Here is a 21,115-nt window from a genome sequence, read left to right on the forward strand (position 1 = left end):
TCCAAATTTTTACCCCTTTACAAGAGAACCCCCACCCCGCCTTTCCTCTCCCATAGGGAAGGATCCTCCTGCCCCTCCTCTGAATGCAATGCCTTTGGGAAGACGGCCTTACAAGAAAAGAAAGAGAAAAAAACATGCCACCCACAAAGGACAAAGTAGGTTAAAAGGGTGCAAAAGGTGAACGTAAGGAGGGGTTTTTCAAAACCTGCATGGCAAGCACAGGAGAGAGGACACAGTAAAGACATTAACTTTGACCTGCACTGGCAAGGACAGGAAAGGCACGGGGCACCTGTGTCTGAATGTATCCTTATTGTTCCTGGGCTCAAAGGCTGCCGGGCCACGCCCAGGTATGTCTGCAGGGGCAGTCACAGGTCCTCTCTTTTATAAGCCACTTTTCATTCAGTCTCCCAACCTTCCAGAATCTGTTCTTCTGTGAAAATGATGAACCACTAGCCTCTCCTCTTGTGTTTTCATCAGCAAGCCCCGGGGTGGGGGGTGGGGGGGCTTTCTCTGGGCCAAGGGACAGAGAACTACTTTGCCCTTCTTGCTAACCTATCTATTAACAGGAAATTTTATCTCAACATTTTAAGTTAAAAATAATCACATTTTAAATTAAACAACAACAAGATTAAAGTGTTATGCCCCAATAATGGGTCCGTGATTAAAGGAGCGAGACTGATACAATTAGCAATAATCGCGCCTCGGATAAACCTCATTGGCTACGATACTGCCACTGCGCAAAGCTGCGAGACTGATAGAAAGCGAAGGTCAAGCAAAGCTTTATTTCGCGCCAAGCATCAAGAATCTAACCGAATGTTCGGGGCCACACCTCTTACAAGAGAGAGCGACCCTTCTCTGTTTCACAGACTAGCTTTTAAGGGCCAAGGCCATGCAGTCGGGCCTGGCCACGCACAGGTGGCCAATGAGATTGTAACACACACAGGAAAACTCCCCAGTGATGCTAGGTGACCAACTGAGTTACAATTTACCCTAGTAGACATTTGAACCAGCCTATCACACCTTGATTGGGATTGGCGCCAAAAGGGCTCCCAAAGGACGGGGCCCATACTCCTTGGTAACCAGGGAGACAGTATGCATCCCCCCACTGATCGGATGTCTCCACCTGGCCTGACCCACCCATGTATCTGGGCTTTGTTACCTATAAATCCCCTGGGGAAAGGGGAGCAGGGACAGTTTCTAAATAGGTCCTTACAAAAGCACCCAGGAAGACGGGCTCGCAGGTCCCGTGAGAGGGGGGCTCCCCTTTCACAGCCCAGGGACCAGGTGGCCGCCGCTGCAGGTACACTCAAGGCTCATTAGGTCTGAATCACAGCTCTGCCACGTCCTAGCTGTGTGACCAAAGGCAAGCTACTTAACCTCCCAGATCTGTTTTCTCATCTCAATGTGCAAACCAGTATGTACTTTAAAGAGCTGCTACGAAAATATAATACAACTCGTTATTCAACAATTCTATGCAGTATCTGCTGGCGCCTGGCTTGGTGCCAAGCACTTCAATCTGGGACAGTCCTCTCCACCCTCTCGTGGAGGATAGCCTAGTCAAGCCTGTCCGACTCCTGGTCCACTCACTTGTGTGTTTTCTTTAAAAAATGAAAGTACAGACCCTTTTAAAAACACTTTGGGGACGTCTGGGTGGCTCAGTTGGCTAAGCCGCTGCCTTCAGCTCATGTCATGATCCCTGGGTCCTGGGATGGGAGTAGCATATATTAGGGCACCTTGCTCAGCAGGGAGCCTGCTTCTCCCTCTGCCTCTGCTTGCCACTCTGCCTGCCTGTACTCCTACTCCTGCTTGCTCGCGCTCTGACAAATGTATTTTTAAAATCTTAAAAAAAAAAAAAAAAAGCGGTCATTTTTTAAAAAAACACACAACTGGCACAGATTCTGAGTGGGGGACAATGGAGGCACAGCACCTGATGACGGTCACTCAGTAAACGGAGTCATTAGCTCTCTGCCATGGGCCCACTGCCCCCAAGTGGAACCGCTCCGACTCCTGGCCAGAGATGGGAGCCAGCCTGTATCTATCGGTGGAAGGGGTAAATTTACCGGGCCAAAAGATGCTTCCTTGAAGTGAGGCGAGATTCCGAACTCATGAATTACAACTTTGAATTGCACTGTGCGGTTGTGGAAACAGGCAGTCCCCTAACAATGTCCCCAACAGACGGGGAGGCCCAGGGAGTGACCCAGAGGACACGAGCCTGTCCTGGGTACAGAACAAAACATCAGGTACTGCCCTGTCTCGGAGCCTGGGGCCCCTGCTGCAAACAAGAGTGGAGGCAGGGCCGGCTCCAGTGGTAACGAGCCTTGATAACGACCTCTTGAAATGTCCTCCTTCCAGGCTCTGTTCCAACCAAGATAGCAAATGAAGTGTTGTGGACCTCACCAGAACAGAAAAATCTCTGCGAGAGCTTTCCCCGACCATCAGGGAAAGACCTATCAGCAGAGCAAAGCAGGTTTGCATGTAAAAGTCCTCTCCAGCAGCTAAGGAGCAAGCAGTTTGGGGGCTCCAAAGAAACTCTCCACGAATCAAGTTAGATGCTCCTGAACTACGTTTTAGCAGGAAAAGAACTCTGCTGTGTACACTTCTAAGTGTACACAGTGGAAACCCCGTGATGAATGCAGGAAGGGCTCTCACACACAACTAAGGCCCCAGAGAGGGTCTTTCGGGCTGGGACTCTGCACTCAAGTCTGTCCCTGTCAGGCGTTCTCACTCCTGGTCCCACAACCCCGGAGATCCAAAGGTAGGTAGAGATGCTGAGGGAGCCCAGAAAGTTCTCAAATTAGGACCAGCCTGCTGATCTGCACCAGCGCCATCCAACAGCATTTTCTACCATGAGGGAAGCGTTCCAGACAGTGCTGTCCGGAGGAAGAGTCACCAGCCCCATGTGGGCATGGGAGCACTTACACACGAAACTGAATTTTTGTTTTTATTTAATTATAAATAGTTTAAGGGACAAAAGCCTCTGCCTTCGGCTCAGGTCACGATCCCAGGGTCCTGGGATCAAGCCCCATATCGGGCTCTCTGCTCAGTGGGGAGCCTGCTTTCCCCTCTCTCTGCCTGCCTGTCTGCCTACTTGTGATCTGTCAAATAAATAAATAAGTAATATTTTAAATGTAAATGGCTTTGTGTGGCTCATGGGGCTCAACCGGACAACGGGAATCTAGACCGATTCCGTAGGGTGCGCAAGGATGAATAAACAACAAGCTGGGGAAAGCTGCACAAGAGCAATGTAAAGTAACATGCTGAAGTCAAACAGATTTCCATTCCTGAAGGCACTTGTTTCTGGGGTGCCTGTGCCGCTGGTCCTGACCTTAAAAGTCCAGGGTGCTGCTTGCTGCCGTGTTCTCACGGAACCAGCGCCGACGGTCGGCTGGGTGCCACGTCTGGAGACTCACGCTTATCTTGGGGACCGGCCATGGCATGCTGACTCATCCTGGCCAGTCCAGGGCTTTCCCCCACCAAATGGGAAGATGTTTATAATCAGTGGGACACAGACAGAGCTGGGGTGCTACTTCCCTCCCGGTGGGGGTTCAGGGACTTGTCCTGCCCACCTTCAGCTCGCGCGCTCCTATGCTGCCGTAAAAGATGTTTGCTGTTCACGTTTCCAACACCAAAGAAAAAGGAAAGACGGTCATAGCCCTCTACCCCTCCTTGTAGGGAGAGAGGCATCAGTGTGATCTCAGGGTAGGAGAAGCAGCCAGCAAAGGGGGAGGGCAAAGCACCAGCAAGTCCACAGCGCCCCGGGGAACGCTGCTCCTCCAGGATGCTCTGCAGACAGAAAGGATGCTCACCTCCTCTCCCTCTCCCACCCTCCTTGGTGAGTCCCAAAGCACTTTAGAATGCTATAGGATCTGAGAAGACCCACAGGATGAAACAAAACCAACCCATATCAACACACAGCAGGAAACTAAGAAAACAGACCTGTAATAATGTTGTAAGTGTGAAATTATTAATTAGGAGCAGATGGGTAAATTACAGAAGAACAGATATTTCTTTTATTAATTATTCACTTAGTAAGTGGATCCTGTATTCATTCCCACACCACATCTGTCAAACCTGACAATTTAAAACCACCTCTTTGTCTCTAGGCTACTTGTTAAACAACAAAGAAAAAGCAGAAGGGAGTCTAGGTGGGTCTTTTAGGATGACTTTTTTTTAATGGACTTCAAAAATAGAACCAGGCTATTATAACCTTATAAGGATGGAGCCCTGCACTAGGCCTCTTTCACATGCACTTGGGAGAGGTCAATGGCAGCCGTCTACGGCCTGTATATTCTCCCTGCCTCACCCCTGCCTCTCAGCCACCCTTAACTCTGCCCCAAGAGCTCATGTGCACACACCACCCTGCCCCTCACCGTGTGCCCCCCTTCCTCAAGGCCCACCCCACCCAGAAAGCAGTCCTCCCCACAAGAGCCCTCACTTCCGTGTCTCAGCAGGCCCCAGGCCACCCCATCCTTGCAGATCCAGCAGCCGCAGCACCTCTGCCATTGGCTGCTTCCTGTGTTTACTCCTGCCTCCCAATAACCTGACAGCATTTTAAACCGTCCTCTCGGGAACACCGTGCTGGGACCAGCTCGATGCAGGAAGGCGGCCGTCGCACATTCCTTTTCAACAGATTGATTCTATCTGGTCACAGAGCCCACAGATATCTACAAGACTGCATTTGCCATCCATCCCCGCTTTCGTACCGCTTATCCATCTGTGTGGGGTTTTTTGGTTTGCTTCTCAAAACTAAATGCATCTGCAAGGGCACACAAAAGGCCTTTGTAACAGCAGAAACAAAGTTTTATACGCTTCTGTTCTGCATCTGCACCATCAAAGGAGCAAGGCCTTCAAAGCTTGCCCCTTAACCACCCTCACACACGCGGGGCAGTGAGAGCAGGCACGGGCCCAGGGTGTTAATAAGATTAATTGCAGTTGTGATCCACATGAAGAGCGTTTCATCTGGGCCTTCCATGACCTCACTTTTTAAAGCCCCTGGTTACCAGTCCACAATACCCTATATGGCTGTGCTTTCAAAGCCGGGTCGCGTGCCAATCGCCCAACAGCCACTCATTTGTTTGGAGCCAGAAAACAAACTTGGAGGGGGACCAGTCTCCTCAGAGTGCCCCCGCTGGAGAGCCCAACCTCAAGGCATACCAGATTACGCTCAGACTCACAAATCCCTGTTCAACATGTTTTCAAAGGGAATCAATTAAGATGCTGTTCATTTCTGAAAGGGGATACATTTTCACAACTGGTTTAACTTTCTCAAATTCTAGGTGAGCTGGGTAACAAAGGAAAGATTATTAGAGGCCTCAGAGACAAGCACAACCAAATCCAGCTAATCAGCTTTCAAAATTGGAAAAAGAATGTGGCCACAGCCCACCGCTCTGAGGTTTCGGGCAGAATGGGAGAGGTAGTGGGTTCTTGGGTTTGCAGAGGAAGACCCGTCCTTAAGGACAGTTCTGATTATTAAGAGGGCGTTGGGCTATGGTCCCTGTCCTCTTCAGCAGTGAGTTGTCTAATATTCTTTTTAACTTTATTTAAGTAATCTCTACACACCTAACGTGGGGCTCAAAGTCATGACCCCCCCATCAAGAGCCACATGCTCTTCCGACTGAGCCAGCCAGGCACCCCGGTATACTGATATTCTATCAACGCCACTGCCCTAATCAAGTGCCCGCAACGGGAGTCCACAGAGTATTGGGAAAATTAACTGGGAAAAAAAGAAGCCATCACGGAGAAGCCTGGACGGAAGTGAGAAAGACACCACACTGGTAAGTAGTGACACAGTGCCCACCCTAAATTCTAGATTAAAACAGCTCACTGCTGAAGACTCTGAGGGTCCTCCAGCAGCCAGCCACTGCCTTCGGCTAAGAGCCATTAAAACCATAGCTCCTGAGCCACAGTCCTTGTTCAGGTTAGCACACGGGTGCCAGAGGCTCTTACAAAAAGGTCAGAGTTTGCAGGTCAGGTCTGGGGCCTCCCCATCCTTGGATTGGTTATGGAACCTTTGAACCTTGCCTGTAATGGAAGGGAGGTTCCAGAAAAAGGAAATGAGCAGGCTCATTTGGAGATGAGCCAGACAGGAAGCATGAGGGAATGCGGCAACAACCAGGAGGCGGCAGGTGGAGCCCATCTGGGAAGCTGAGCAGGCTCCCGGCTGCGCCAGCTCCGCCAAGAGCAGGAATCTGAAAATCAAGGGAAGAGGCCTTGCAAGTAGGCGTCATTACCTAATTTGACCAGAAAAACGAAGTATCTCAAGAAAATTAGAAATGTCTATGGGCCAGCACGCCATGAAAAATTATCAGAAACAAACTTATCCAAAAGATACTTGGTGTCCTTCCTTGCCAATTATAACACAGAGTCAAAGTTAACACCACATTAAAAAAAAAAAAAGATGTGAAAGCAATTTAAGTTCTCTGTTTTCAGGCAAAACGTGTGGATGACAGCAATTTGCTGAAGGCAATGTCCAGGAAGTCGCATTTAACTCCTTAAGGCCTGGATTTCTAAATCCTCAATTCTTACTCATTGCAGCCTTACTAATGCACTAGTCCAAACACACATGTCCTGTTCACTCTCATACCATCTGACATACAGAGGTGGCACTATGAGAGAAGGGAAAGAATCGTCAGTCCTTTCAGGCCAGATGTCCAGACCAAGAAAGATATTAACTAGACAAATTTGAAATTCCGAAGCGCACCACAGGGTTAAAACGCTTTCCCATCACTCTTGTTTCCATTCATTCACTCAACCCTCTTTCCTGAAGTATCCTCCCCTACACTCCACTCAAGGCTGCTCTTTAGAGTAAGTCTGTTCAGGGCACCTGGGTGGCTCAGTAGGTTAAGCGGCTGCCTTCGGCTCAGGTCATGATCTCAGGGTCCTGGGATCCAGTCCCGCATCGGGCTCTCTGCTCGGCAAAGAGCCTGCTTCCTCCTCTCTCTCTCTCTCTCTCTCTCTCTCTGCATGCCTCTATGCCTACTTGTGATCTCTCTCGGTCAAATAAATAAATAGAGTAAGTCTGTTCATAGCCCTTAAAAAGGCCTGACTGGGGGCGCCTGGGTGGCTCAGTGGGTTAAAGCCTCTACCTTTGGCTCAGGTCATGATCCCAGGGTCCTGGGATCGAGTCCTGCATCGGGCTCTCTGCTCAGCAGCCTCTCTGGCTACTTGTGATCTCTGTCTAATAAAAATAAAATCTTTTTTTTAAAAAAAAAAAAAGGCCTGACTGAAGGACCACGTGCAGAAGGCCTCATTCTTCCACACCACAGGCAACCCACGATGAAGGACCAAGACAGACTCCCCACTGCTGCCCTCCACTCTCAGTAGACACTTCCACATCTAGCTTCACCTCAGCAGCACCCCCGCCCTTTTTTTTTTCTTTTTTTTAAACAAATACAGCCCCAGATGCTGGTTTTATCTGTGGATTCACCTTCCATCTACCTACCAAGGAGGAGAAAGTACTCTCAAGTGAAAGACGTCAGAGCGATTCAAATAGATATCAGGTGCATTGTGTCCTTGAAGGCCTTCACATAAGCATAAACATAAAGATAACTTTTCTCTACAAAAATCCTCTCCCGCCCTCCTGCTTAGTCATCGATGGGGTGAGAAACACAAAAGACCTAGGAAGCGTGTCAGGGAGATGCAAGGCTGGTCCCAGCCAGTGACTTGGGTGAGTTACGGGACACCCAAACTGACCCAAAGGCCGGAAGAAGAGAGACCAGGGAGAGCGAAGCCCCTGCAAGAAACGTAGAGTGCACCAGGGTCCCACCCACCCTCACGCAGGCCAATCCCAGCCCAGACCAACTGCCTCGAGTGTTCTGACAATCCCAGGAACAAACAGTTGAACTTTCCCTGCACTTAGGAAGGGAAAAATAAAGGTCTTCTCAATATACCTCCCCCTTTCCCCTTCCCTTTCCTTTCTGGCCACGCTTCCAACACCAGAGAGAATTCGCCAACCCAAATCTCTGGGAGGCACTAAGGAATGGGGGAAGGTGACAGCAGCTGCCCTTAACGAATCTTATCACCAAAGTCCAGACACTATGCCACTGCCTTCACAACCTGATTCTGAATTCTTCTAACAGCGCTGTAGCTGGGTACCACTATTATCCCTATTTTGCAAATAAAAGGATATGCAGTTCATCAGCACAGAAGCTAAGCATGGTTCATACCGGATCCGTCCAATTCAAAGCCCATTAAGCCAAAAAAACAGGAGGAGGAAAAACCAACCATGGACTGAGACAGTAAAAGCAAGATGACAACAGATCTACGCACTCCTGGCTTCTGGAGGCTTCCCTGTTTTCAAATGCTAAATTTTGTATTCAACCTAAATTTTGGAGGATGAGGCACTAATACAACTAATAATTTATCAGAGAATTCGTCATCTGGGAGCACCTGGGTGGCTCAGTCCGTTAAGCATCCAACTCTTGACCTCAGCTCTCTTGATTTCAGGGTCATGAGTTCAAGCCCTTGCATTGAAAACAGAGAGAGAATTCGTAATCTGTACAGGACCACAGGTAATTCGTTTAAAAATCAGAAACTGTATTCTCAGCATTAAGGAAATAGCTCAATAATATTTTCAAATGTCAAAGGGACCCTACAGGGGCTGTTAACATGAACGCTACAGAAGAGTTTTTCATAGGAAAAGGAAAAAAAAAATTAGAGGAGAAACTGCACATCCAATACGATAAATTATGTGCCTAGTTGGACAGCAAGCCCAAAATGGAGTCACCTGTGCTAAACCCAAGTCTCCAGACTAAGATTTAAGACCTAACTTAGAGTTTCAGCCTCCCCCAGAAGTGGAACCTCAAACAGGTCAATCTGGAAATCACCTGGTCAGCACTAGTGAGGTCATCAGCCTGATGGCTCTCTGCTCTGCCTGAAGGAAGGTGACCTTGCCACCATCTGCTCTTTGCTTTTTTTAAACTTCTCCGTCATTGTCCCATCCATCCTGTGTGGGCCCTGCTCCCTGAAAATCTTTCATTTCGTACAATTCTAAAGAGTTCCTTACTATCTGCCAGATAAGATGCTGCCCAATTCATGAATCACTGACTAAAGCCAGTAAGATCTTACAAACTTGACTGAGTTGGAGTTTATCTTTTTAACGTGCCTAAAGACTAGAAAGAAAAATATTCCAAAATGTTACCAGTGCTTATGCCAGACTGGTGAGATAGGAGATGGTTTTCCTTTCTGCACAAAACTTCCAAAAACTTCTCCGGAAGTCTGTTATGAATGGTAAGCAGGGAAAGAAAAGACTTTCACATATGAAAAAATTTAAAATAAGCAAACACAAAGCAATTCAGCACTTTGTCAGCATATAGGGCCACACTCTGATATGCTGCCCGCACCCCAGGCAGAGCACAAGCCGCCTCCCGAGAGACAACTACAGCTCCTACTGTCCTGTCCCCAAAGCCGACAGCCCGTTGCCCTCACAGAGACCTAGGCAGGAAGCCCCTAGGGAGAACCAACCAGAGAGTCCCAGGTAAAAATAGGCCCTTGTGGTCTGGGAAATAAAAGAGCCTCTCTAACCACGTAAAAACAAAAACAAAAACTGCTATTGCCAGAGACTGTCAAGAAAGGAAAGACAGTTTTTACCATCACCTTCTCACAGCAACCAATTTCTAAATTAAAATCTACCCTCCCCAAAAACTGCCCTGGAAATTAAGCTGCCAGTAAGGGGGGGGGGCAGAGCGGCAGGGGGCGTGGGGGGTGTTTACAGCATTTTAAACTGTCTTTGTTGAGCAGGAGTGTTTGTGTTGCTGATATAACCCTGAGGGTTTGCACACCCTCCGGCTGTTTCCCTCCAGGCTCCGCAGGAAGTCCAAGGCCAGGAGGAAGTGCCCTCCCGCCCCACCTTTCCTCAGTGCGGGGACTCAGCAACCCCCCTCACCGCTCCCCACTGCCAGGAGGCCAGGTCAGTGCAGACTGAGGTGGTGGGGGGGGGTGCCTCTGGCTGCCTGTGAGGGCTGGGAACACATGAAAAAGCAAAAGTCAGAATTGAAATGGAAAGAAGAGAAACAGAACGTTGTTTCAGGAACGTCTGAGCATTAGGGTCTGAGGCAAACGTGTGTGTATCCGAGCGGTGCAGACCCAGCCGGACAGCTGAGTCTCGCTAGCCTGAGGATTTGAACAGGAAGCAAGCAGCAGCCGCTAAGAGGAGGTTCGCACAAAGCACTGAACACAGGATGTGCACCCGCTCAGAGCTGCAGAACGACCTCAAGGGCCTGGGGAGGTTTCACCCAGGACATTGCAAGAAACATGGAGACTGGGCTCCATCCCATTTTACACTTTCTGGACCAGGTCCCTTGCACAGATAATGTGACTGTTTCCCATTTTCACCGTTTCCTCTAGGCCCCAATCACCCTCCACCTCAGGAACTTTTTCAAAGTCCTCTAAATTGTGTAACAAAATCTTTTTTAAAAGATTTTATTTATTTGACAGAGAGAGATCACAAGTAGGCAGAGAGGCAGGCAGGGAGGGAGAAGCAGACTCCCCGCTGAGCAGAGAGCCCGATGCAATGTGGGACTCGATCCCAGGACCCTGAAATCATGACCTGAGCGGAAGGCAAAGGTGCCCCTAAACAAAATCTTTAAACAGCCACTTAAAGAATGTCCTAGAAAAGAAGTAAGAATATTTGGAACAGAACGGCATCTGTTCCCCAAGGTTAAACAGGCCACAGTGCTCAACTTTTGGCTACAAAATCAATTCCAGGTGTAACACAAATCCTGTCTACAGGGTGTAGGACATGTAAGATTCTTTCAATATAGCACTTTACTTCGTTAGGAACAACAGTTTCCCTCCCAAAATATCAAAATTAAAATACTCAATTTCCAAGTCCCAATCTGCTGAGAAACACCTCCCAATCACCAAGTTTCCTGAAGCTCTAAGCCAGGATTAAAAAGAAAGAACATACGGGCTGGTAAATATTACAGACAAGCTGGGGTAAGCTCTGCACTGCTCATGAGGAGGCAATGGAGAACGAGCCCAGGTTATTAAACATAGGTTAAATCGACTGAAAACCTCCCCCCCAAAAGTCCTTGAGGTAGGAAGACTAATCCCATAGTGCAGATGCATAAACGAATGCAAAGGTGACAGAGGAAGCATGTGAAGGGGGCCTAGACAGCTCCAAAACCATGCCCTTTCTATGCATACCAATGGTCTCTAGAGCCCAGGAGAAAAGTCTGTTGCCAGCTAGCTCTGTGAATTTAGGAAAGGACATCACCTCTACAGGTGTCATTTTCTTTCCTCTTAATAGAAAAAAGGCCTCCTCTCTCCACCCACGAGCCTACCTCCTCGATAAGGAAGGAGCACAGGATCAGTGGGTCTGAAGGAAAAAGTGAGTGTGCACCAGAGTCAGTCATCACGTGCGGGTCCACACTCTGCTCTGAGCCTGTAGCGGGACTATGCCCAGCCCAGCACTGGAGCTGAGCCTCGGGGAGACCACCTGTCCACGCAGCAGGCCACATTCTCCATTATCAGTTTCGTCTACGGTCAGCAATAACGGTAACACCCGTCTCCCTCTTCCTTACTCTGGTCTTCCTTCTCAACGAACTGATCCAGAACTCAGGCAGGGAAACGGGATGACAGGTGGTCCTTCTTGTATTCAACAGCTGTAAAATGGGAACATTTCTAAGATGGAAAGTCTATGAGTCTAAAAGAGAAGTTAGGACCCTCTTCTTTCAAGGGATTTGGAAGAGAAGCACACACTCCCGATTACGGAAAAACATTTTCAGAAATTGACAAATGCAAGCCAATTAAGTATACCTAACTTCCACAAAACCAATGTTGTTTCCCGCCTGAGGCAGGTAAACCACCTTTTCCAAAAGCACACAGTATTCTAGAAACATAAACAAACCTCGAAGTGTCCAGTGCCATCTAGGGCTCAGGCAGAGGAAAGGTAGGAATGGAGGTGTTCTCATCAGCCTGGCTGCTCTCGACCACTGCACTCTGACCTGGTCAACATTTCCCAGTCACTCCCAACTCAGCTAATTTCTCTCCTGCTTTCTCTTCAGCTCCCACTTCCTTAATTTTCCCATGAAGAGATAGGCGTCTGTGAACACCACTGCCAAACGGTATCTCCCTCTCTTTCTGCTCAGTAAACGGACCAGCTCTGACATTTGACAAATATTTGTTAAGTGCTTAAACATTCAGCAAACGGTCGTGTGAGGCCCTGCATAGAACAGGGAGCAGAGCACAGGTTAGGCCCTTCAGGACAGGCAGGGCTGGGACAGGGAGAGCTGTGTTATCAAGGAAGACGGGTGAGGGAAAAGAGCACAGAGGTGCCTGGGTGACTCAGTCAGTTGAGCGCAAAGCCTTCGGCTCAGGTCATCTCAGGGTCCTGATACTGAGCCCCACATCAGGGCCCTGCTCATCCTCCCTCCGCCTTTCACCCCCCACCCTCCACCCCCCAAGGCCTGTGCAAGCACGGGCTTATGGCTCTCTCTCAAATAAATAAAATCTTTTTAAAGGAGAGCACAGGACAGAAACAGCTTGGGAAGGCTTCCTGGAAGAGAGGAGACTTAACCTGGAACTAGCCTCAGATATTTGTAAATTCTTCTGTCAAAGACAAGAGTCATTCCTAGTTTGCTTCCCCATCAAACAAGTTATCCAGAGCTCATAAAACTAAAGAGAAGCAGCCAAAGCACCTAATGGAAGGATTTAGGAAACCAGACTACTGAGCTCAAATCAGCTAATTTTAGACAAAGAGAAAATACTTTCTGTGCTGCTAAAGGGTATTTTTAGAAGGCGGTTTCAGTTAACCATTCTGAATGTCTCAGTAGAAGGGGGGGGCAAAATTTCAAATGTATATATGAAGTAAATGGTTTCTTTCCTTTGTGCCTTCTCTCTCTCACCCTAAACAGAAAATAAATAATCAACATTCTGTAACTATTTTCACTCTCTGCCTGAACACTGTATTTGCTTAGCACTTAGGGAAGAAAGTGGACTCTAGTTCTCACTGTACTGCTTGAGAAAACACTGAACATAAAACACATGGGCAACGGGCAATAAATGTGCACAAATGATAAGCTTTCCCTCCTTCCTATACCACCCAAGAACGGCTTAAACATTTCATAACCTGAGCGCAACGCCAAACCTACCCACCAGCCTCTTAAAACCTCTGACTACCAGCCCAGCCTGAGAGTAAACCAAATTCCGAAGGTTCGGGTGGGAAGTTCCAGAAAGCCCAGCTTTCCTATGCACCGTGGCACCTGCTTATTTTCTGCAAAACACATTAGTCTTGGAGATCTGGACTGGACCACCCGATGCCCTGCCACTCCTTTTTCAGATCTGTTAGGAACTCAGCCTGATTTCCTGAAAATACTCATGAGAAACCAGACAGACTGCCCCTCATTCCTGGATTCCTGCCAGTCAGTAAGTCTGCAAGGAAAACACAACAGCTCACTCTGAAATGGTCGCTGCTAAGAGTTTCGAATGGCTGTGCTAGTCACATTCTTCCCCATTCCTTCAACAGAGTAACACCTGCCCAACACTGTGCAAGGTGCTTGGAATCTTCCCAGAGACACACCCTTGAGGACCTCAGTGAAGGGGAAACAGCAGGCAGCAACAGCGCAGACTGGTTTCCTGGGAATGGCTTCCCACTCAGCAAATACTGTGTGTGTGCGGCCATGCGTCAGGCCCTCGGTCCTCAAGGCACTTAATGCCACCCCTCTGTAGAGGGTGGGCTTCATTTATTTTTGCAGAACCATTTCTAAACTGCTGACATGAGGACACGCTACTCTTTACATCCTTAAACACGAATCTCTGAATAAGGACATTCTTTCTCCCACATAATCAAAACACTTTTAAATTATCACACCTAAGAAAATCAGTAAGGCCCTCTCAATATCCATTCCAAATTAAGAGCTCCCCATCTGTTCCAGAAATGCCTTTTATAGCTCTTTGATCCAATCAAGGTGCTCATACGGGTGTGTTAGGTCTCTCGTCTTAAATTAAAAACCCTGTTAAATCAACTTCTCTCTGTACTCACTGAAAGGTCAGTACTGAAAGATGAAGTAAGTCCAAACATGAGGAGAAAAAAATGTTGCATTCTAGAACTTAGAATTTCCGTTTCCAAGTAACTAGGGTATCAGGTGTACTGAAAGTTCTAAATTGCTATGTGGCAGGACAGCCAAATCCTGGTCCACAAGTTCTCAGCTGCCCGGAGAACCCCAACATCAGGTCCCCTGAAGGAGAACACACTATATATCATGACCGTCTGCCTGGGGCCCAAACTGTCTGCTGTACTGTTCCAGCTACTTCTTCCCTGCAAAACAGATTTCAGGCTGGTCTCTCACCTGTGGAAACCAGTCAGAAGTCACAACCAGTGGTTAATAAGCCAGTTATTTCTCAGCTGGATAGACCGACCAAGAAGAAAGCAAAAGCACACACTTCCTAGGAACTGTCAGAAAGGCTATGCAACTACACCCAACCTTTGGGATGCCATCCAACGGGCCTTCGAAGAGCCAGACGCCGTATGCATGAGGCATGGTTAGGGGGTCATAGACCCAGGCAGAGCTCAGGCCTGGTGGCCGTCCCATCAAACACTGGACTGCTTCCTTAAGAAAGTTCTTACTGCCAACTTATCAGCAACCTCCCATGACTTTTTTTTTTTTTTTTTAAGATTTTATTTACTTATTTGACAGACAGAGATCACAAGTAGGCAGAGAGGCAGGCAGAGAGAGAGGAGGAAGCAGGCTCCCCGTCCAGCAGAGAGCCCGATGCAGGGCTCGATCTTAGGACCCTGGGATCATGACCTGAGCTGAAGGCAGAGGCTTTAACCCACTGAGCCACCCAGGCGCCTCCTCCCATGACTTTTTAAAACACATGTCTTCTTGACCAACAAAAAGTGATCTCTTAACATTTTTCTTTCAGGACTTTCTAAATTTCTTAATCTGCTTCTTGTCAGCAAAAAAAGATTATCCTAGAAAAACCTACCCTTATACAACAGTTGAGAAAGAGGCTTACATCTTAACCCAGAGCCACGCTAAACTGCCCACTATATGTCACTGCTTTCTTGAATTTAGAGGATAATATAGCTCACGAAATACAATAACCAACAAAGAACCCAGTATCTTATTCTAAGCCTTTTCTTTTTTTTTTTTTTAAGCAGAGGAGGGGTAGTTCTAATTATTTTCAATGACTTTATTTATTTATTTGACAGAGAGATCACAAGTAGGCAGAGAGGCAGGCAGAGAGGGAGGTGGTAAGCAGGCTCCCTGCTAAGCACAGAGCCTGATGTGGGGCTCAGTCCCAGGACTCCGAGATCATGACCTGAGCTGAAGGTAGAGGCTTTAACCCACTGAGCCACCCAGGCACCCCTAGACCTTTTTTTTTTTTTTTTTAAACTATTGAAACTGACTTAGTGGCACAGTCAGTTAAGACTCTAACTCTTGGTTTCAGCTCAGGTCCTGATCTCAGAACTGCCCCAGGTGGGGCTCCCCGCTCAGCAGGGAGTCTGCTTGAGATCCTTTCTCCCTCTTCCTCTGCCCCTGCCTCTCATGCTCCCTCTCTTTCTCTTAAATCTTAAAACAAAAAAACAAAACCAAAAAAAAAAAAAAAACCAAAAAACAAAAAACACTGACTTTGTGACCACTATTAAACTGGGGCAGACATAATGTATAGAGATCTGAAATAATTAACAGTAGCCCTAAATAAAGTTTTTTAAGTATAAATTTTTCATATCGGTAACAGAATCCATATTGCTTAAACTAAAAAGGCACTGTTGAGAAATAAGAAGAAACTGAAGGTAGAGATCACACAAAGAATAAGCTCACATCCCTGGATGGATTTCTGTTATTTTCCAAATCTCGTATTTAGCCAGTCAGTAAGATAGGACTCAAGCTTAGGAAAAGTGCTGTTTCTGTTTTTCCATCAATGAGCATGCACCACACCTTTACTGATTTCTTATCCTCTTCTCTTTATCCAAGTACATTCATTCTTAGAAACCTGACGAGGCTATGAGAATGTGTTTCTTCCTTCTGCCTGATTCAACAGATAGCAACACAAGAGGTCTTTGTTACATACATCAACCATGGTTCCTGCCTTAAAAAATCTGTTCCTTCAGATGGCCGCAGGGATTCAAGAGGGGGAAAAGAGATAATGAGCTCTGAAGAAAGAAGTGACCGGTGTGGGAAACCGGGGGAATGAGGGTCCACATTATGTCTGTGCTCCAAATCTGACACATTATTACCGCTTCCTAACAGTGGGCAATTTTTCCAAGAAAGCCGCCCCTCTGGTTTCTATTTAAAACTTCTGAGTTTTGTAACAAAGAGACAGAAGAGCTAAACAGCATTAGCATACTAGGGCTAAAATTTACTGAATGCCTGACACTACTGTAAGCACTTTCCACGAAATACCCAGAGACGCACCGCACTCCAACCCTTTGTTACCGGAGCCTGCATTCCCAGCCAGGCAAGATGAGAACCCACCTCCTCCCAGAAACATGCCAGGGACAGCAAAGAAGTTCCATTTCCACAAAACGGCAACTTTTGGCCTCCAACGAGAACATAAAAACCCATTACACGTGGAAACAATATGCAGCTACATTACAGGTTAAATAACTCAGTTATTTCCTCTCCTGCAACACACACACACACACCTTCCATGCTTCTTTACGATTTTCTCCTTAGGACCTACCACTACTTAGTATTATCACATAAAGCAGGCATTTATCTAGTTTATTACTGCCTTCCCCACAAAAATCTGAGCTCCCTGTGGACAGGGTTTTTTTTTTTCCTCCCTCCCTGTTTTGGTGTCTGGTACCTAGAGTAAATAAAGCCTGGCCTACAGGTGGTGCTCAATAAAGATTTCTGAATGAAAGAAACAAACAGGTTTTGCTGGGCATAACATCAATGGAGAGAGCACTTTCTGAAAGCTGGCCATACAGCTAGTAAATCATATAACTTTACCCAAAAACCTTATTTCCCTTGCACATGAGAACCCAAGCTGAACTTGTTTGTCATGGCTACAATTCCAGAGTAGTGGGGCCAGAATCTGAACCCAGTGCCTCCCACAGGGGGCTCTTCCCCTGTACAGAAAGCCTTCTGATTGCCAAGCCCCAGACTTAGAAACAAACCCAGATGTTTCCAAGTATAAGGTTGTTGCAGTATGTTCTGCTGACTTTAATTTTTGTTTTTCTAAGGTTTTTAAGTAATCTCTACACCCAACATGGGGCTCAAACTCACAACCCTAAGAACAAGAGAACCACGCTCTAGCAACTGAGCCAGCCATGTCCCCTTACTGGCTTTAATGTTTAACAAATGCAAAGTAAAGCTGCTAGTGCGCCCATGAAAACGAGACAGGAAGTTGATGGGGTGAGGCTAGGTGACTACCTCCCAAATCCTCCACATGCCAGAGACCAGAGAGAGGAGGCAGGAAAAGGACACTGGGGTCTCTGACAAGTCGTCCACAAATGTGTCACGTAAAACAGAAAGGATGGCTCATCTAGATAAAAGCAAACCAGCAGGGACAAAGCTTTCTCAAACCACAACCAAAAACTATCCTGAAAACAGACTGCCTGAAAGGAAGAGATTTTCCAGAAACTTCTCCCGTTTTTTCTAACTTCCAAGTATTGTGCACTGAGTATGTATTACCTTAGTCACTGGGGGAAATTTTATTTTAAAAAGAAATTTCCCTGCATTTAAAAGATAAAACAAGTGACAGTATCACCACCTATTTAAAATAAGATTTGTGACCTACTCCTTAAAGGTCAAGAAATCCCAGATTAATGACCTAGTGGTAACCTTACTTATGAAATACAAAGTTGGATTTGTCCCTTACAGCACCTAGCCAGGTTTAGACAACAGTTCTCTTAGGCCAACATAAACGTCTCAGTATTCATACCTTTAAACACGACGATCGTTTCCATAATTTCCTTTTAAATGCCTATTACAGGGGCGCCTGGGTGGCTCAGTCAATTAATCATCTGCCTCTGCCTTTGGCTTGGTCTGCAAAGCCTCCCGCTGAGCAGGGAGCCTGTTTCTCCCTCTCCCACTCCCTCTGCTTGTGTTCCCTCTCTCACCGTCTCTCCGTCAAGAGATAAATAAAAAACCTTAAAAATAAATAAATACCTGTTACAACAGCTTCTTAATGTAACTGGTGAATGATTATGGAATTAGCAAGTAGAAATATCACTTTTGGTGTAATTATTTTCTAGTGTCCCTTTTCAGGGGTGGGGAACAGGATTTGTTTCCAGAAACATTGTTAATAAATTTTTTTTTAAAGGATTTTATTTATTTGACAGAGAGACAGCAAGAGAGGAATACGAGCAGGGAGAGTGGGAGGGAGAAGCAGGCTTCCCACCAAGTAGGGAGCACCCTGGAATCATGAACCTAGCCCAAGGCAGACACTTAACAACTGAGCCACCCAGGTGCCACCATTGTTAATAACTCGTATCTTTAGCATTTTTCTATATTTTCTTTCAAAATTTGCTATATTTTAAAAAAAAAATTTTTTTTTTTGCTGTATTTCAAATAGGTGCAACAGTGTGCTACACCCCCATGCAGAAAAGTGACAGGGAAACAGACTGTGATTTACTATAAAATTCACAAATAAATCAAAATAAAGAACTCCACAAAAACTGATCCCTCTCTTATCCTGAAGTGAACTTTAAGTGGGATTCAAGCGTAAGAGCTAGAGACCCAGTTTTTCTAAACTTGTCCACTTTGACTATTTCATTACTAAGAGAGTGACCACAGTTGGGTTTTAACTTAGGAGGAACTAATCTTATCAGGAAATTACTTTGTATTTCAAACTGTTCCAAAAATATCACATCCTTGCCTCACTTCACCTCTCCCCCACCCTCCCTCACCTCCTCCTCCCCAGTAGAGAATCTACTTAACAGATGAAAACGGCCTCTGAGAATGAGTTCTCCCTAAAAACACTAACAGTGTTTAAAATGAGTTCTGAAACTAGACTGTCCAAGCTCATGATCACTGACCCACTGGACTTTCATGCTTCCCTTCCATAACTGGTTCTTACTGATTTTCAATCACTTATACATGGCTATATTTTTTTTAAAAAATTTTAAATATAAAAATTGTGCTACTGGGGCACCTGGGTGGCTCAATGGGTTAAAGCCTCTGCCTTTGGCTCAGGTCATGATCCCAGGATCCTGGGATCAAATCCCACATTGGGCTCTCTGCTCAGCAGGGAGCCTGCTTCCTCCTCTCTCTCTGCCTGACTCTCTGCCTACTTGTGATCTCTGTCAAATAAATAAACAAAATCTTTAAAAAAACAAAAAAAAAACAATTGTGCTACTGATGGAATGTTTCCATCTTCCCAAAATTTGTATGTTGAAGTGCTCATCCCCAGGGAGATGGTATTTGGCTTGCAGGCCTGCGGGAGGTGATCAGGTCCTGAAGGATTAAAACCCTCATAAAAGGAACTCCAGGGGTGCCTGGGTTGCTCAACCCTTAAGCTCAGGCTCAGGTCAGAGCCCCTCACTGGGCTCCCACTCCCTCTGCTTGTGTTCCCTCTCCTGCTATGTGTCTGTCAAATAAATAAATAAAATCTTTTTTAAAAGGGGGGGGGGAGAACCCCCGAGAGCTCCTTCACCCCCTCGTACCACATAAGGACACAACAAAAGGCTGCTGTGAACCAGGAATCAGGCCCCCACCAGACACCCAATCTGCCGGGCCCCTGGTCTTGGACTTGCAAGACTCTAGAACTGTGAGAAATAAATTCCTGTGGTTGATAGGCCATGTCGTCCATGGTGTTTTGTTACAGGACACTCTGTAGACACGTTTTCTCTCCTGTTTGTGTTCTGGTATCCTCCACTGACCAGACCGTCAGTTCCTCCCGCTCGCTGTGAGTTTGCCTTCTGTTGCCTCAGGAAACAGGGGCCACCGGATAGTCGGCCTCACCCTCATCCTGGTGGCTCCTCTCACAAAGTTCCTAGCTCCTCTGGCACCATGAGGATTTCTTTATTTCCGTGAAGAATTTTCAAGGTATAAACGACTCTTCCTCTATAGATAAGGCCTTTTTAAAGAGTGCATCTGTGAGTATCAAATTTCAGCCACGTATTGATTTTACTATTTTAAATGAGGTTTCCAGACATTTCACTGTCACCCCCCCACACACTACCTAAATAGTGCCACCCACACTTACTACCACAGATGGCCACTATGCAATGTGACACTTCTTTAGAAGCAAATCCATCTCTCCCAACCTCCCTCAGGATTATCAACACCTCGGGGCACACTTTCATCTTTCTCCAGTGCAGAGTTCAATTTCTGGGACACAGGAGATGATGCTCCGTGAGTGACAGGTGGAAGGATCAGAAGGAAGGTACAGCAGGTGGCGACCTCACTGAGCATCTGGTTTGTTCCTCACACACATACTCAGGACGGTAGCAGAAACTAGGCCAGTGGAATCCTACATTTGAAATCGGTGCGCAGTCTGATAGAGAAGCCAGACCTGTGTCCCACCAGCTTTACTTCTCATGTGATTTTATTTATTTATTTTTTAAGATTTTATTTATTTCTTTATCTGACAGAAGAGAGACAGAGAAGATAAGCAGGCAGAGCAGCAGGCAGAGGGAGAAGCACAGGCTCCCTACTGAGCACAGAGCCTGATGCGGGGCTCAATCCCAGGATCCTGGGATCATGACCTGAGCCAAAGGCAGATGCTTAACTGACTGAGCCACCCAGGCACCTCCTATTGTTTTTTTTGTTTGTTTGTTTGTTTTAAGTAGGCTCTATGCCCAGTGTGGAGCCCAACACCGGGCTTGAACTCAGAACCCCGAGATCAAAACCTGAGGTGAGATCAAAACCTGAGGTGAGGGCGCCTGGGTGGCTCAGTGGGTTGGGCCGCTGCCTCCGGCTCGGGTCGTGATCTCAGGGTCCTGGGATTGAGTCCCGCATCGGGCTCTCTGCTTGGCAGGGGCCTGCTTCCCTTCCCCTCTCTCTGCCTGCCTCTCTGCCTACTGTGATCTCTCTCTGTCAAATAAATAAATAAAATCTTTTAAAAAAAAAAAAAAAACCTGAGGTGAGATCAAAACATGGAGGCTCAACCAAATGGGCCACCCAAGTGCCCCTCCAGTGATTCCACTCTTAACTGAGTTCTTCTTTGTGTGTGTTTAAATATATTTAACATAGAATTTAACAGTTTACCCATTTTTAAT

General features: G+C 46.7%; 1 protein-coding gene and 1 pseudogene across 1 annotated transcript in view; both read right to left on the reverse strand.

Moving 5' to 3' along the window:
* Positions 1 to 21,115, reverse strand: part of RASSF3 (Ras association domain family member 3) — a 76,782-nt gene that overhangs the window by 16,087 nt on the left and 39,580 nt on the right. The window lies entirely within an intron of this gene.
* LOC122892739 lies at positions 578 to 745 on the reverse strand (annotated as a pseudogene).

This window comes from Neovison vison, chromosome 12, assembly GCF_020171115.1.
Source record: "Neovison vison isolate M4711 chromosome 12, ASM_NN_V1, whole genome shotgun sequence".
Lineage (NCBI taxonomy): Eukaryota > Metazoa > Chordata > Mammalia > Carnivora > Mustelidae > Neogale > Neogale vison.